The sequence below is a fragment of the Mesocricetus auratus genome, unplaced genomic scaffold (genome assembly GCF_017639785.1).
Source record: "Mesocricetus auratus isolate SY011 unplaced genomic scaffold, BCM_Maur_2.0 Super-Scaffold_100008, whole genome shotgun sequence".
Lineage (NCBI taxonomy): Eukaryota > Metazoa > Chordata > Mammalia > Rodentia > Cricetidae > Mesocricetus > Mesocricetus auratus.
Window position 1 is genome coordinate 71,733,081 of NW_024429192.1, and position 15,236 is coordinate 71,748,316.

Below are 15,236 nucleotides of genomic sequence, written 5' to 3' on the forward strand. Positions count from 1 at the left end.
CTTTTCCCTCCCAGAATCTGTTTGCAATTTCCTACACAAGCTATTTAGAATCTTTCAGCTGTTGCTTGGAAAAATACCAAGGTTTCGAGGAGGAGCTGTGTTTGGCCACCTGCTGGCCAAGCATAGTATTGCAGGTAAATATCCTTTTCTCAACTGGAGATCATTGAAGGTAAAATTTGCATTCTGGTAGTTAAGTTTGTGATAAGAGTACCTACTCTATACCATGGCAGATAATCTTATGATGCAGAATGTTAGAGACCTCATTGCTTATTACATGAATGACATCATGGGAGAGGATTATAACATGCCTCAAATATATTTGTCTAATGCTAACAATTAGCTTCATAATCCACAGAATATCCAGGAAAAGAGGGATTGATCATAGGGCAGAAAGCAGGGAAATTGTGCAATCTATTGGTAAATTAGAGACAAAAATTCAAAATCTTCAGGTCACTGGGGAAATATCTAGCAAAGCAGATACCTTGGAACTGAAACATAACAACTTGCAAGAGAGAATTGATTCTTTGCCCACTACCCTTATGGCCAAAATACAATCGATTCATCAGTACATTATCAGGCTTGCAGAAACAACTCATTCCATGTCTGATGACTCTACTAATAAAACTTAAAAGCTGGAAAACCAGATTGTTAAACTTACTGAAACAATCAATTCCCTGTCTGAAGATAATAAATGGTTAGCACATAGAACACTATTTCTGAAGGCAACTTACTTGCCATTCAAATAATATCTAAGGATGAGAGTATTAAATGCTTGGAATCATGTATAAATGATGAGTCCAAGGAACTGGCAGACTCTATTAAGTCCTTAGAAAAATTTTGTCCCAGGAAATACAATCACTCAGTGATAGATTGCAGTTCTTAGATAACTTACAATCTGAGACATCAGATTTACCAGTTATAGCACCAGGTGATGATAGAAGTTTACCTACACCACAAAGACATTGGGAAGATCTTCCTAATGTTGTTATGTCATGACCTATGGCTTTCCCAGTATCTATGACTGAAAAATCACCAGCCAAGAGTAATCCTAATGGTTCCATTGCTTACCAATGGGAACCTACACAAATGAAAATCCTCAAAAGAATCAAGCAGGCCATTGTCTTTTAGAGAGTCCACTCCCATATGTCTGAGAACTGTTAAACTCTTGGGCAATCACCATTAAAGTTGCACCAAAAGACTGGAGACATTTGATTTCAGTGGTGCTAGACAATTCTTCTCAAATACAATGCAGAGCTTTATGGAGTGAGGGAACAAAGGCCCTAGAGGTTCAAGGCCTAAAGAAAGGTTATGAAGCTGCCCCTCTCCCAGATAAAATTCTTGGTGAGGGTGCATACGCTGACCTACAGACTCAGGCTGAATATGACAATCACATCTTGTTTTTATGCCATATAACAGCTCTGAATGCCTTGAATAGGTTTCATGAACCAGGAGAATATAACTGAACCATATACCAAAGTGATACTGGGTCCTAGACAAAGGTTCATTGAATTCTTACAAATATTGTCCAGAGCAATAGAATTACAGGTAACTGATTCAGATTATAGGAGACTCCTTATAGAATTTCTAGCTTATGAGAATGCAAATCCACAATGCAAACAGGTACTTTGGCCATGAAAAATCATATCAGCACCATTGGACGAATGGGTCTTGTATACGGCTAATATTGAGTATAATTATCAAGATTCAGAAACCTCGGTAAGAGAGGCAATTTTTAAAGGCCTAAAGAGGCCACAAGATTCCAATTGTCTTAACCATGAGGAGATACAAACTTGGGTTGGAGAAGCAATCTCCAGAAGTTTAAAAAGACATCGTAGTACCAGATGTTTTAATTGAGGTATAAATGAACATCTGAGTAGGAACTGTAGGCAAAGTATTCCTAGAAAGAATGCAACTCCAAGGAATGATTCAAACAAAAGGACTCAAAATTCTGGATAATGTAGAAGATGTGGAAAAGGCTAACAGTGGACCAATGAATGTAGGTCGATCACAGACAACGGTAACCCTTAACAGTCAGGAAACTCCTCAAGGGAACTCTCAAAGGTCCCCATGTTGGCAGTGGTTTGGTCATTCCCAGTCACTGTGGAGGACAATATCTCCCAGGACAATTAGAAAATCCATTTCTTATTGTAAAGAAAAAATGCACTCTGGATGATAGATTATCTACTGAGGAGGTATCAATTGTAACTGGAGGAAACCAAAAAAACGTATATTTTGGCAAACTTCTATACAGGATCACAGACCCAAATTACCAATTAAAAGTGAACAATAAGGTATTTATTGGGATTTTAGACATTGGTTATGATGTCACCATCATAACTCAAAAATCTTGGCCCTGCAGTTGGCCCTTACAAGAAGTAAATGTTCAATTGCTAGGGACTGCCACCCTGTCTCAAGTAAAACAGAGAACGAGATGGGCTGAGTGTATAGGGCCCGAAAGAAAAAGAGGAAGACTGAGGCAATATGTCGCAAATATTGCTATAAATCACAGTGCCTACATATAAAAATCCTCAACCAGTAGGGGTCATGATTTATTGCAACAATGGAATACCCACATTACCATTATTCCTATGTCAGATATGAATAATAAAGAAGCTATCAGTGGTAGAAAAAGTATTGTAAGGCACTACAATACACAAACTCCACACGTATAGGCTCTACAGGAATAGGATGCTAGTGCTCTATCTACAGAGGAACCAAAAGCACTACCCTTAAAATGGCCAACAGATGAACCTGTCTGAATAGGGCAGTGGCCCATAACCTCTGAGAAGCTAGAGGCTTTAGAAAAGCTGGTTCAGGAACAGTTAAATGATGGACATATTGAAGATTCTACTTGTCCATGGAATTCTCCTATATTTTTTATCAAATAGAAGTTGGGTAAATGGAGGATTCTTATTGATCTGAGAGCCATCAATAAAGTAATTCAGCCTATGTCTTCCTACAGCCTGGTCTGTCATTACCTTCTCTGATACCTAAAGGATGGCCAATTATAGTAACAGATCTAAAAGATTGCTTCTTCACTATACCTTCACAAGAAACAGATAGGGAAAAATTTGCCATCATAGTGCCTACATATAACAATCCTCAACCAGTAGAGACATTTCAATGGAAGGTTTTTCCACAGGTAAAGTTAAATGGTCTTACTTTATGCCAGTATTTTGTGCAAAAAACCTTTAGAAATAATTTGCAAACAATTTCCACAATACATAATTTACCATTATATGGATGATATACTGCTGGCTGATTCAATAAAAGGACTGTTGGAAAAGATGTTTGAGGTAGTAAAGGAAATTTTACCTCATTGGGGATTACAGATTGCCCCAGAAAAAATGCAAAAAGGAGATTCTATTAACTATTTAGCTTATAAAATAGATCTACAGAAAATTAGACCACAAAAAGTACAGATCAGGAGAGATTGCTACCAGACTCTAAATGATCTTCAAATACTACTAGGAGAAATTCCTCAACTACAGACAATTATTGGAATAGAGGGCATTATTTAAAACACCTGAAAACGGCTGTAAAAGGAGGCAAAGACTTAAATAGTCCACGAATATTATCAACTGAGGCTGAAAAAGAATTAGCACGAGTAGAAAAGAGAATATTATAAGCACATGTGGACTGCGTGGATCTAATACTAGACTACATTCTGGTTATTTTACCATCAAGAGAATATCCCTCTGGGATATTAATGCAGAGGGAAGACCATCATAGTAGAATGGGTATTTCTGCCATATAAACACAACAAAAAAATTGAAGAAATATATAGAAAAGATCTCTGATTTGGTGTTAAAAGGTAAGTTAAGGCTTCAGCAACTAACTGGAAGGGACCCAGCAGAGATTATTGTACCTTTAACAAATGAGGAAATTTCCTCCTTATGGAAGGATAATGAATATTGGCAAAGGGCTTGCAGTGACTATTTGGGAACGATTAGTAACAATTATCCCAAAACAGAGAGAATCAAATTCATTAAGAAAACATTTTGGATTCTTCTGCATATTATAAGAAAAACACCTATCTCTGGAGTTCTTACATTCTACACTGATGCAAACAAGTCAGGTAAGGCAGGTTATAAATCAGGAAATATATGTAAAGAAGTTCAAAGCCCTTAAAACTCTGTACAAAAGGCAGAGTTGTATGCCATTCTCATGGTACTGAAAGACTTACAGAGCCTCTCAATATAGTTACAGATTGTCAATGTGCAGTGAAAGTCATCTTACACATCGACTCTGCCGAGTTTTTTCCTGATGATACAGAATCAACCTGGTCACCCTGGTCAAATACTCTCCTGTCCTCCTGTTGGCTATGACTGAGCCCTTGATTCTCTTATTGTTGGTCGTAACATGTAGACTTAGCTTCATTAATGCCATAATGAGATATGAAAAGGACCAGAACTCCGCTATCCAAATGATGGTTTTAAAACAACAATACAAGTCAATAGATCTGGAGGAAACATCTCCAGGATTTGAGATGGTCCACTACTCAGTGAGGGAATGAGAACGACAGAGAGCCAGACCAAAGCCATGATTGGCTCCTAGTAGTCCTGCCTCAGACTAGACCTCAGTTTCATTTAATGGAACTGAACAAGCACTTCCTGTAAAGGCCACAACTCAGGGGCAATCTATGAGAAGGCAACTGACAGACATCTGCTAGCCAAAGACAGCATTCCCCACCCTGTTGATGGAACATCTTTAAGGACTAGAGCTATCTAGCAATCTTAGAGCAACCCATGAACTTTTTTTGTTTAAATCACCCAATCAACTCCCAGAATAAATTCCTCTGCCTGGAATTAACTGAATCTTGCTTCAAAGGAGTCTGTGAGGTACTCTGAGCATTACCATTTTGCAACATTGACAGATGAATTGAACCCTGCATCCTGAAAATGTTTTACTCTTGAAAATTAAAATGCTTGCCTGGTGGTTGTATATGCCTTTAATCCCAGCACTTAAGAGGCAGAGGCAGGTGGAGCTCTGTGAATACGAGATCAGCCTGGTCTACAAGAGCTAGTTCCAGCTAGGATCCAAAGCTACACAGAGAAATCCTGTCTCAAAAAAACAGAAAGAAAATAAAAATGCTCTTCTTGATTGTATGCATGTCTGATGGTCTTTTATTGGACTTCTCATGGACCCTAACAATTACAATTGTTCCATTATTGTTTATTCGGCTGTTTCTAGGAGAGACTGCAGATTTCCCAGTATTCTGACTCTTGTGATCTTTATTCCCAATCTTTTGTTCTATTTCTGGAGCCATAGATACAGGATCTTTGATATAGTTGAAAACATAGAAGCAGTCTCATTAAAATCGGGAGTGAGATAGAACTGCTCACTAGCCTCATGCCTTTTCATTATAGTGCTCAAAGAACTCACTGACACAGTAAGGCAAGTGTACAAAACTAAAGAGCTAAAACTAGAAAAGAAGAAAATTTTACAGTGACATAGGGGATATGATATACATAAAAGATCCCAAAAATGGCACAGAAAATTTCTATAAACCATCATCAATTTAACAAAACAGGCAAGATACAAAGTCAATTATTAAAAAATAAGTAGGCTGTCTGTACAATAAAATCACAGTGAGAAAGAAATCAGGGGAAAATTTGCAACAGCATCAAAAAATCAAATATCTTGGGGAAAAACTAACAAAGAAAGTAAACTACCTCCACAATGAAAACTTCAAATCTCTGAAGAAAGAAATTGAGAGGACATTAAAAACATGGAAAGTCAGGATGTGCTCATGGATTGGTAAAAATTAATATTGTGAAAATGACCATTATACCAATAGTAATTCACACATTCAATGTAATCCTACTCAAAATCCCCACCTGTGTTTGTTAGGGTTTCTATTGCTGTGAAGAGACATCATGACCATGGTAACTCTAATAAAGGAAAACACTTAATTGAGGTGGCAGCTTGCAGTTCAGAGATTCATTCCATTATCATCATAGTGAAGAGAAGGATGGTATGCAGTACACATGGTACTGGCTGCATCTTGATCAGAAGGCAACAGAAAGTGACTTGAATCACTTGGCATGGCTTGGGCACTTATGAAAATTCAAAGCACATTCCAAACCTATCATACTTCCTAATAGTGCCACTCCCTTTGTGCTGTGGAGGCCAAATTACCACACAGGTATCCAATACAATCCTTAGCAAATGAAGACTACTAGAAATTATGCTCTTCTTGGCTTCAAAATAGATTATTGAACTGTGGTAATGCAAGCATCTTGTCAGAAGAAGAAAAACAGATACATAAATAGAGCAACAGAGTAAAATTGAAGACTCAATTATGTATTGTCATAAATACAGCTATTTGTAGTATGACAAAGAATTACCAAAGAGGAACACATGCTGAAGAAAGCAGCATATTTAATAAATGGTTCAGGGAATGCTGGATGTGTACCTGCAAAATAATGAAATTTGACCAGTGTCTATTACCATGTACAAAAATTAGATCTAAGTGGATCAAATCTGCATGCTAAAACCAGGAGGATAAAACATAGGCAATCTCTACATGATATAGTTGTAGGAAAGAACTTTCTGAACATGACTCCATTACCCAAGGAATAAAGGACAACAAGTGACAGCTGGGATCTCATACATATTACCTAGAATATGTAAAGAACTCAAAACAAAGAGTCAAGGAAAAAAGGGATTGTTCATTTGAGGGGCAGCCCATTTCCCATGTAGGGATACTCTCTTTGCCTAGATACTCACCAGAGGGTGATGGGAGATGTCACTCTGTAAACATTTATCTCTTACTGGTTGATAAACAAAACACTGTTGGCCAATACAGAAGCAAGATAGGCCAGACTAGGAGAGAAAGAGGATTCTGGGAAATGTAATAGGGAGTCCAGAAGTGATTCTGGGAAGAAAGCATGCATGAATCTGGAGTACTCGGTAAGATAAGACCTTGTAGAAATACATATATTAGTAGTTATTGGTTAATACTTAAGACAGAGTTAGCCAATAAGAAATTCTAGTCACCAGCCAACAGCATATAATTGATATAATGTCTCTGTGTGTTATTTGGGGCCTCTGAGTCATCTGGCAAACCGGAAAGGAGCACTGAAACAAAATGGCACCCTCAATGTGTGACATAAATTTCAACCTGACAGAAGTGTAAAAATAAAGAAATAAATATTTAGCAATAAAGAACAGAGCAAGCATGCCTTCTTGGTAGCAGCATTTTCGCAGGTGGACTCTGTTTTCCTAGAGACAAGCAAAGACTTGTGAAGCAACCTCGTTTCTTATCTAAATTTAAACTGGAAAATAAAATATGAAAATAAATAAATAAATAAGGATGTTTCCTAATTCAGCACAAAATGAAAAACTGCATGACTCTTTTAAAAGTCCCTGCTAAAAATTGAATGCTGTGTATGAGCAGCTGGCAGAGACAATGACCACATCTCCAACTCAACAGCATGCTGCTTGATGACAACACAGACTAAGGTGGTGAGCACAACTCTCAGTGCTGGCAGTAAAAATACTCCTGCCATCTTGGAAAGCAGTGGCTACAACAGTGGTTGCTACAGAAAAAAAATAAAGATTTACAGTAAAGAAAAATATACATAGGCTTGGGAGAGAAAAGAAAAACTGTATAGAGTGGCTGGGTATGGTGCAGAGAAAAGAAAAGAGATATAACAAGTAGATGGGTATGGGAGAACACACCTTTAATCCCAGCACTCAGTTGGCAGAGACAATCAAATCTCTATGATTTCAAGTCTAGCCAGGTGTATAGAGTGAATTCTAGGACAGATAAAATTTCACAGAGAAACTATGTCTCGAAAAAAGAAACAGAGTAATAAAAAAGCCACATAAAGCCAGGCAGTGGTGGCACATGCCTTCAGTCCCAGCACTCAGGAGGCAGAGACAGGCGGATCTCTGTGAGTTCCAGACCAGCCTGGTCTATAAGAGTTAGTTGCAATATACAGTAAACCAACAGCTAACATCAAACTAAATGGAGAGAAACTCAAAGCAATTCCTCTAAAATCAGGAACAAGACAAGGCTGTCCACTCTCTCCATATCTCTTCAATATTGTACTTGAAGTTCTAGCTACAGCAATAAGACAACAAAAGGAGATAAAGGGGATACAAATAGGAAAAGAAGAAGTCAAACTTTCACTATTTGCAGATGATATGATAGTTTACATAAGTGACCCAAAAAACTCCGCAAGTTTACTCCTAGAGCTGATAAACACCTTCAGCAATGTGGCAGGATACAAGGTAAACTCAAAAAAATCAGTGGCCCTATTATATACAGAAGATGAAGTGACTGAGAAAGAAATCAGAGAAACATCACCTTTTACAATAGCCAAAAACAGCATCAAATATCTGGGGATAATGTTAACCAAGGAAGTGAAGGACCTGTATATCAAGAACTCTGTGTCTTTGAAGAAAGAAATCAAAGAAGATACCAGAAAATGGAAAGATCTCCCATGCTCTTGGATTGGTAGGATCAACATAATAAAAATGGCAATCTTGCCAAAAGCAGTCTACAGATTCAATGCAATCCCTATCAAAATTCCATCACAATTCTTCAAGGACCTGGAAAGAACATTAATCAACTTTATATGGAAAAACAAAAGGCCCAGGATAGCCAAAACATCCCTATACAATAGAGGAACTTCAGGAGGCATCACCATACCTGACTTCAAGCTCTATTATAGAGCTATAGTCCTGAAAACAGCTTGGTATTGGCACAAAAATAGGCAGGTAGACCAATGGAACCGAATCGAAAGCCCTAATTTTAACCCACACACCTATGAACACCTGATTTTTGACAAAGAAGCTAAAACTGTACAGTGGAAAAAAGAAAGCATCTTCAACAAATGGTGCTGGCATAACTGGGTACTGGTATGCAGAAGACTGCAGATAGATCCATGTTTATCGCCTTGTACAAAACTTAAGTCCAAATGGATCAAAGATCTCAACATACATCCAGCCACACTGAAACTTTTAGAAGAGAAAGTGGGAGATACTCTTCAACGAGTTGGTACAGGAGACCACTTCCTAAACATAACACCAGTGGCACAGGCACTGAGATCGACAATTAACAAATGGGACCTTTTGAAACTAAAAAGCTTCTGTAAGGTAAAGGACACAGTCAAAAAGACAAAAAGGCAGGCCACAGAATGGGAAAAGATATTCACTAACCCTACATCTGACAGAGGGCTAATCTCCAAAATTTACAAAGAACTCAAGAAACAAGTCTCCAAAACACCAAAGGATCCACTTGAAAGGTGGGGTACAGAGCTAAATAGAGAATTCTCAGTAGAGGAGGCTAAAATGGCCAAGAGACACTTAAGAAAGTGCTCAACATCCTTAGCCATCAGGGAAATGCAAATCAAAACAACTCTGAGATACCATCTTACTCCTGTCAGAATGGCTAGAATCAAAAACACCGAAGACAATTTATGCTGGAGAGGATGTGGAGAGAGAGGAACACTCCTCCACTGCTGGTGGGAATGCCGACTCATACAGCCTCTTTGGAAATCAGTATGGAGATTCCTCAGGAAAATGGGAATTAATCTACCACTAGACCCAGCAATTCCACTCTTAGGCATTTATCCAAATGAGGCAGGTTCATACAACAAGGGCATCTGCTCCACTATGTTCATAGCAGCATTGTTTGTAATAGCCAGAACCTGGAAGCAACCTAGATGCCCCTCAACTGAAGAGTGGATAGAGAAAATGTGGTACATTTACACAATGGAGTATTACTCGGCAGAAAAAAACAATGGAATCTTGAAATTCGCAGGGAAATGGATAGCACTGGAAGAAACCATCCTGAGTGAGGTAACCCAGACGCAAAAAGACAAACATGGTATGTACTCACTCATATATGGATTTTAGACATGGATCAGGATAGTGCCAGTCTGCACTTCCACAGATAGAGAGTCTGGGAAACAGGAAAGAACCTAAAAGATATGCATATATGCATAGTACCCAAGAGAAGAGGATGGAGACAAGATCCTCTGAATGGATGGGGAACACGGCGAGGGGTGGGGGGGAGTGGGACCTGGGAAGAATAGAGGGGGTAAAGAGGAAGGGAGTTGGTCATGGGGGAACAGGAAGTTGAGGGGGTGGGGGTAGAATAGGGGGAAGAGGGAATCATAGGATCGAAGACAGATCAGGCACCAGAGTGACCTCGTGTGATCTAAAGGTATAACATCAATTGGCAAGCTAAGCAATAGTGGAGGGACCACCTCGAATGCCCATTCCTGATAATGAACTTGATGTCTATAACCATCCGGGAGCCTTCATCCTGTGACTGATGGAAGCAGAGGCAAACACACAACTAATCACTGAACTGAACCCAAGGAACCCAGTGACAGAGAGGAGTGATGAGCAAATTGGCAAAGAATGGGCTGGCAAAACCAGCAGAGACAGCTGATCTGAACAGGGGAGTGCTCTTGGACCCCAGACCGACAGTGGGGAGGCCAGCATGGGACTGATCTGGACCCCCCAAATGTGAGTGTCAGCGAGAAGGCCTGGGCAACCTATGGGGCCCTGAGCTGTGGATCAGTGTCTATCCCTGGTATACAAACTGTCTTCATGTGCCTATAGCACAAAGAGAGATGGTCTCTCAGCCTGGACTCTTAGGGGAGTGCCTTGACCCTACCAAGAGTAAAATGACAGACTCTAGATATCCCCTATGTGGAAGGATTTGGCAATAGGGTGGGAGGGAGGGGGGAAGGGGAGTGCGGGAAGAGGGGAGGGAGAGGGAACTGGGATTGACATGTAAAACAAGCTATTTAAAATTAAAATAAAAAATGAAAAAAAAAGAGTTAGTTCCAGCTAGGATCCAAATCAACACAGGGAAATCCTGTCTCAAAAAAACAAACAATAAAAATTAAAAATAAAGCCACATAAAGGTGGAAAATATACAGAGAATCTGGATACTATATGCTATATTGCTGTCTTTAAATTGTTTGACTGTGAAGGAAAGAGCTACAGTTGCTAAAATATATTTAACTACAAATGTTGTTAAATTAATCCAACTTACATATTTTGACAATGCATAAACTTCTAAATTTAACTATAATGACAGGTTATTGTGTTTCCACATAAAATGTAAAGTTATGGATTCCTTCCAGACTAATATGGTTTGATGAAGTAAGATCCCCTGAAACAGTGTCCCAGGTGGTCAAACATCTAAAACAGCTGAGACAATACAACCTTGAAGACTACAAAAACTAGGACCTGGCCAGGTTTCTGTGTTTTGTCATGATCCCCATGGTATAGACAGTGACCCAAATGGGAGGAAGCAGCTTGGAATGAACAATTCCCAAATTTCCAAAAATTGTTTATAAATTTTTATTTTAATTTAAATGGGGTTGGTTATAACTGGTTAATAATAACAAACAATCTCTTTTTACAAGTAAAAGGGAGATTATGTTGTACAAATGAACACTTTGTCTTGGAATGGATTTTCATTTATTGATACAAATTTAAGGTCAATTTTGTGATATGTATATTTCTCCTCTTGCTTAGGTATTGTGTTTGTATAGCTCATTTAAAAATGTAATGTATAGTTAAATACAGGTTATAGATAATTACCTGAATAAAACACTGTTGGCCAATAGGGAAGCAAGATAGGTGGGACAAGGAGAGAAGGAGGACTCTGGGAAATGTAGTGGGGAGTCGCCATGTGATCCTGAGAGGAAAGGACTCATGAGTCTGTCTTCCTCAGCAAGATAAGATCTTGTAGAAATATATATATATATGTATATATATATATATATTAGTAGTTATTGGTTAATACTTAAGACAGAGCTAGCCAATAAGAAATCCTAGTCACCAGCCAACAGCTTATAATTAATATAGTGTCTCGTGTGTTATTTGGGGACTCTGAGGCAGCTGCAGAACCAGACAGAACAATGCAACAGGAGGGCCTAAGCCCTGCCCCAAATGACTTGACAGATTTTGATGATCCCTCATGGAAGGCCTCACCCTCCCTGGGGAGTAGATTGGAGGGTCAGTGTGGGCATGGGAGGATGGGAGGGAGAGGGAACTGGGATTGATATGTAAAATAAAATCTTTTTTAATTTAAATAAAATTTATAAAAAATAAAAAGAAAGAAGAGTTTAATGAACAAATGAACTAGTTATCTAATAAAAAGACAAAGTAGAATAATTAAAAATGACTATGAAATACCTCAAAAAGGTTTTATCATCCTTAACATTTGAGGAAATATAATTAAAACATGTGAGATTTAATTTTACTTCATTCAGAAAGGATGTACAAAACAACTGACAGCAAATGTGGCATAGGTGTGGAAAAGGAGGAAACCTCATCAACTGTTGGTGGGAATGCCAATTGGTACAGTCACTCTGTGAATAAGAAAGGAGATTATGCAAAAACTCACATAAGTACACCATATGATCCAGCTGTTCAACTCCCTAGATCTATGCCCAAAGGCAGACATGGACTTCCACAGATACTTGCTCAGGGATATTCATTACTTCCATATTCACAATTGCTAGAAATGGAAATGAAGTTAACATGGTTTAGTCCATGAATGGATAATGACAATGTGGTGCATATACACAGTAGGATACTATTAAGCTCTAATGGCATGGTTCTCTACTTAAAAGGCCCTACTGAGTCTACTGGAAAACTCTTGGACTTACTACATACATTAAAGTTGTGGGACACAAAATCAGTATTTCCAAAAGCAGCCTTAGTTTATAATAACAGCCTAATCTCAGAGAAAGAAACTCAGAAAAATATTCCATCATAATAAGTTTCTCACAAAATCACATATTCGTGAATATGTATAACCAAATAGGTGAAAGACTTCTAAATGAAAATTTCATGATACTGAAAAATGAAATCACAGAAGATACTGGAATATTGGAAAATATTACATGTTCCCAGATTGGCATACTTAATATTGTGAAAATGTCTATACCATCTAAATTAATTTACAGAATGAATACAAGAGATACTGGGTTTAGCAAAAAACAATATGAGAACTACCTCATATTTACTATAAAATATTTTGGTACTGGCTTTATAAATGTAAAAGTGAAAAAATGGGATAAAATGGAGGATTCAGAAATAAAAAGGCTGTGACATATGTGCTTCATTTTCACAAATGAAGCAAAAACATGGTTAGAATGAAAATAGCCTATTGAACATGGTGCTGACAAAACAAGATTTCTACTTGAAGATTAAATTTGATTTATATAATTCACCTTGCACAAACATCAAGATAGATCAAACATTTACATTTAAACCCTAGAACACTGAAATTTTTAGAAGAAAATGTGAGATGCTATTCAAAATATTGTCATAATATATATATATATATATATATATATATATATATATATATATATATAAAGAGTTCTATATATAACACTGACAGAACAGGAGCCAACCCCAATGATCACAAGATGGTTACATAAAAATAAAAAATATCTGTGCAACAAGGAAATCAGTCAGCAGAGTAAACAACCTACAGAACCATAGAGAAATCTTCATCAGCTACAACTCAGACAGAATTTACACAGATTTGTCGACACCAAATACTAGTGAAATCAAACTGCTAATCCACAAGCAAGCAAAGGAGCTGCATCAACAGTTGTGAGAAACAGAAAAACAAATGGCCAATAACTATTTCTTAAACTGTTAGTCTTCTTAGTCATTGGAGTAATTCAGTATGAGACTACTTTGAAATACTACCTCACTCTATCAGAATGGCTACAATCACCAAACTAACAAAGAATATTGGAATGAATATGAGAGAAAAGGACACTAATTAACTGTCAGAAATAAAATTTAATTCACACGTTGTAGAAGTCAGTTTGGAGATTTCTCAAATCAAAAAGTAAAAATAAAACTATAAGATATGGATTATTCTCTCCAACATGTGTACCCAGAGAACTCCATACTCTACCATAAAGATATTTGCATCTCATGCTTATGGCTGCTTTATTCATTATAGCAAAATATTAGAACAAGCATAATTGTTTATCAATAGATTCATGGTTAGTGAAAATTTGGAACACAGATATGCGACCATACACACATACAAATTTTATTTAGCTCTAAATTGAAGTGAACTTGAAGATCCTTCTAGAAATTGTGATATAGAATGTACAATTTTAGGCAAAGTAACACACCCTCATATTTTTCTGATTTGTGGAATATAGGCAATACTGATGTGTGTACCTAAACAAATATACATGTGGGTACAATATAACGTGATGAAAAGAGATTAAGAAAGGTTAAATAAATGAGGGTGTGGCAGGACGGAATGCAGGCAGTAAACATGAATTATGTAACAGGACATAAGGGTAAATGCTTATATGGTTCTAATTGTGTCACGGATTTCTTGTTTGTTGTGGTATATAAGTACATAATATATATTTGATATTAATGGTGTAAGATGTATTGTGAAACTCCACAGCTCTTGTTCTAAATATGTACTCTAACTGTGTCGAAGTTCATTGGGTTTGTATCCTATCTAATAAAGAAAGAAATCTGCTATTCATTCACAAATGATATACTTGTGTGAGCTGGTATGTAGAGCCTGGCTTTGTGCTACCTAGTCTTTTCTTCTGTTATGGAGAATGATATCACTGAAAACGAGGTGCTTTTGTGTCATCTGGATTCTTCTATAGATATGTGTATGGTTTGATAACAATGAGAGGGAATGGTTTCTGCATCAGGGGGAGTTATTTCTCGCTCTGGCCTTCTCATATCCAAGAACTAGAGAGAGTGAGGGCATCTTCCCTCGGAAGATAGCAGCCACTTCCACTTTCTGGGTTTGTGGCAGAACAACAGAGCTGTGCCTCTTCATTTCTCTATGTATACTCTCTCATTCTCTGTGGGGAGCCTGCCTGAGGAAAGGGTCCCACCTCTGACAGGTTTCCCACAGTTTTAGAGCCCTTCATAGAGCTGATTCAAATTCTTTTCCCCCTTCAAGTCAAAGAGTTCTTCAAACCATTTCTTAGCATATATCCACCTTACATTTGTACTTCTCAGAGTCAGCAGTGCAGGGAAGGGCCTTTGTCTCTGTAGTATTTTTTTCTCTAAAATGAATTCTATCACTACTTGTCATTACAGTTCATATTTTCTTAAGCTCCTTGTCTTTACCCTTGATTACTGCTCTCTGCAGCTGGGCTCATTCCACAGTCATAGGTAAGTACTCTACCCACAAAATTTTTAGTTTTAAAGTCTTTCCTTTTGTCCAAAATTCTCTCTTCCTT

At 37.7% G+C, this 15,236-nt stretch overlaps 2 protein-coding genes across 10 annotated transcripts in view; both read right to left on the minus strand.

Annotated features, from left to right (window-relative positions):
- The window catches only part of LOC101839749 (Ig lambda-1 chain V region S43), a 612,967-nt gene that overhangs the window by 373,001 nt on the left and 224,730 nt on the right, over nucleotides 1–15,236 (minus strand). The gene's annotated exons all lie outside the window — the stretch shown is intronic.
- The window catches only part of LOC101841371 (Ig lambda-3 chain C region), a 388,037-nt gene that overhangs the window by 369,523 nt on the left and 3,278 nt on the right, over nucleotides 1–15,236 (minus strand). The window lies entirely within an intron of this gene.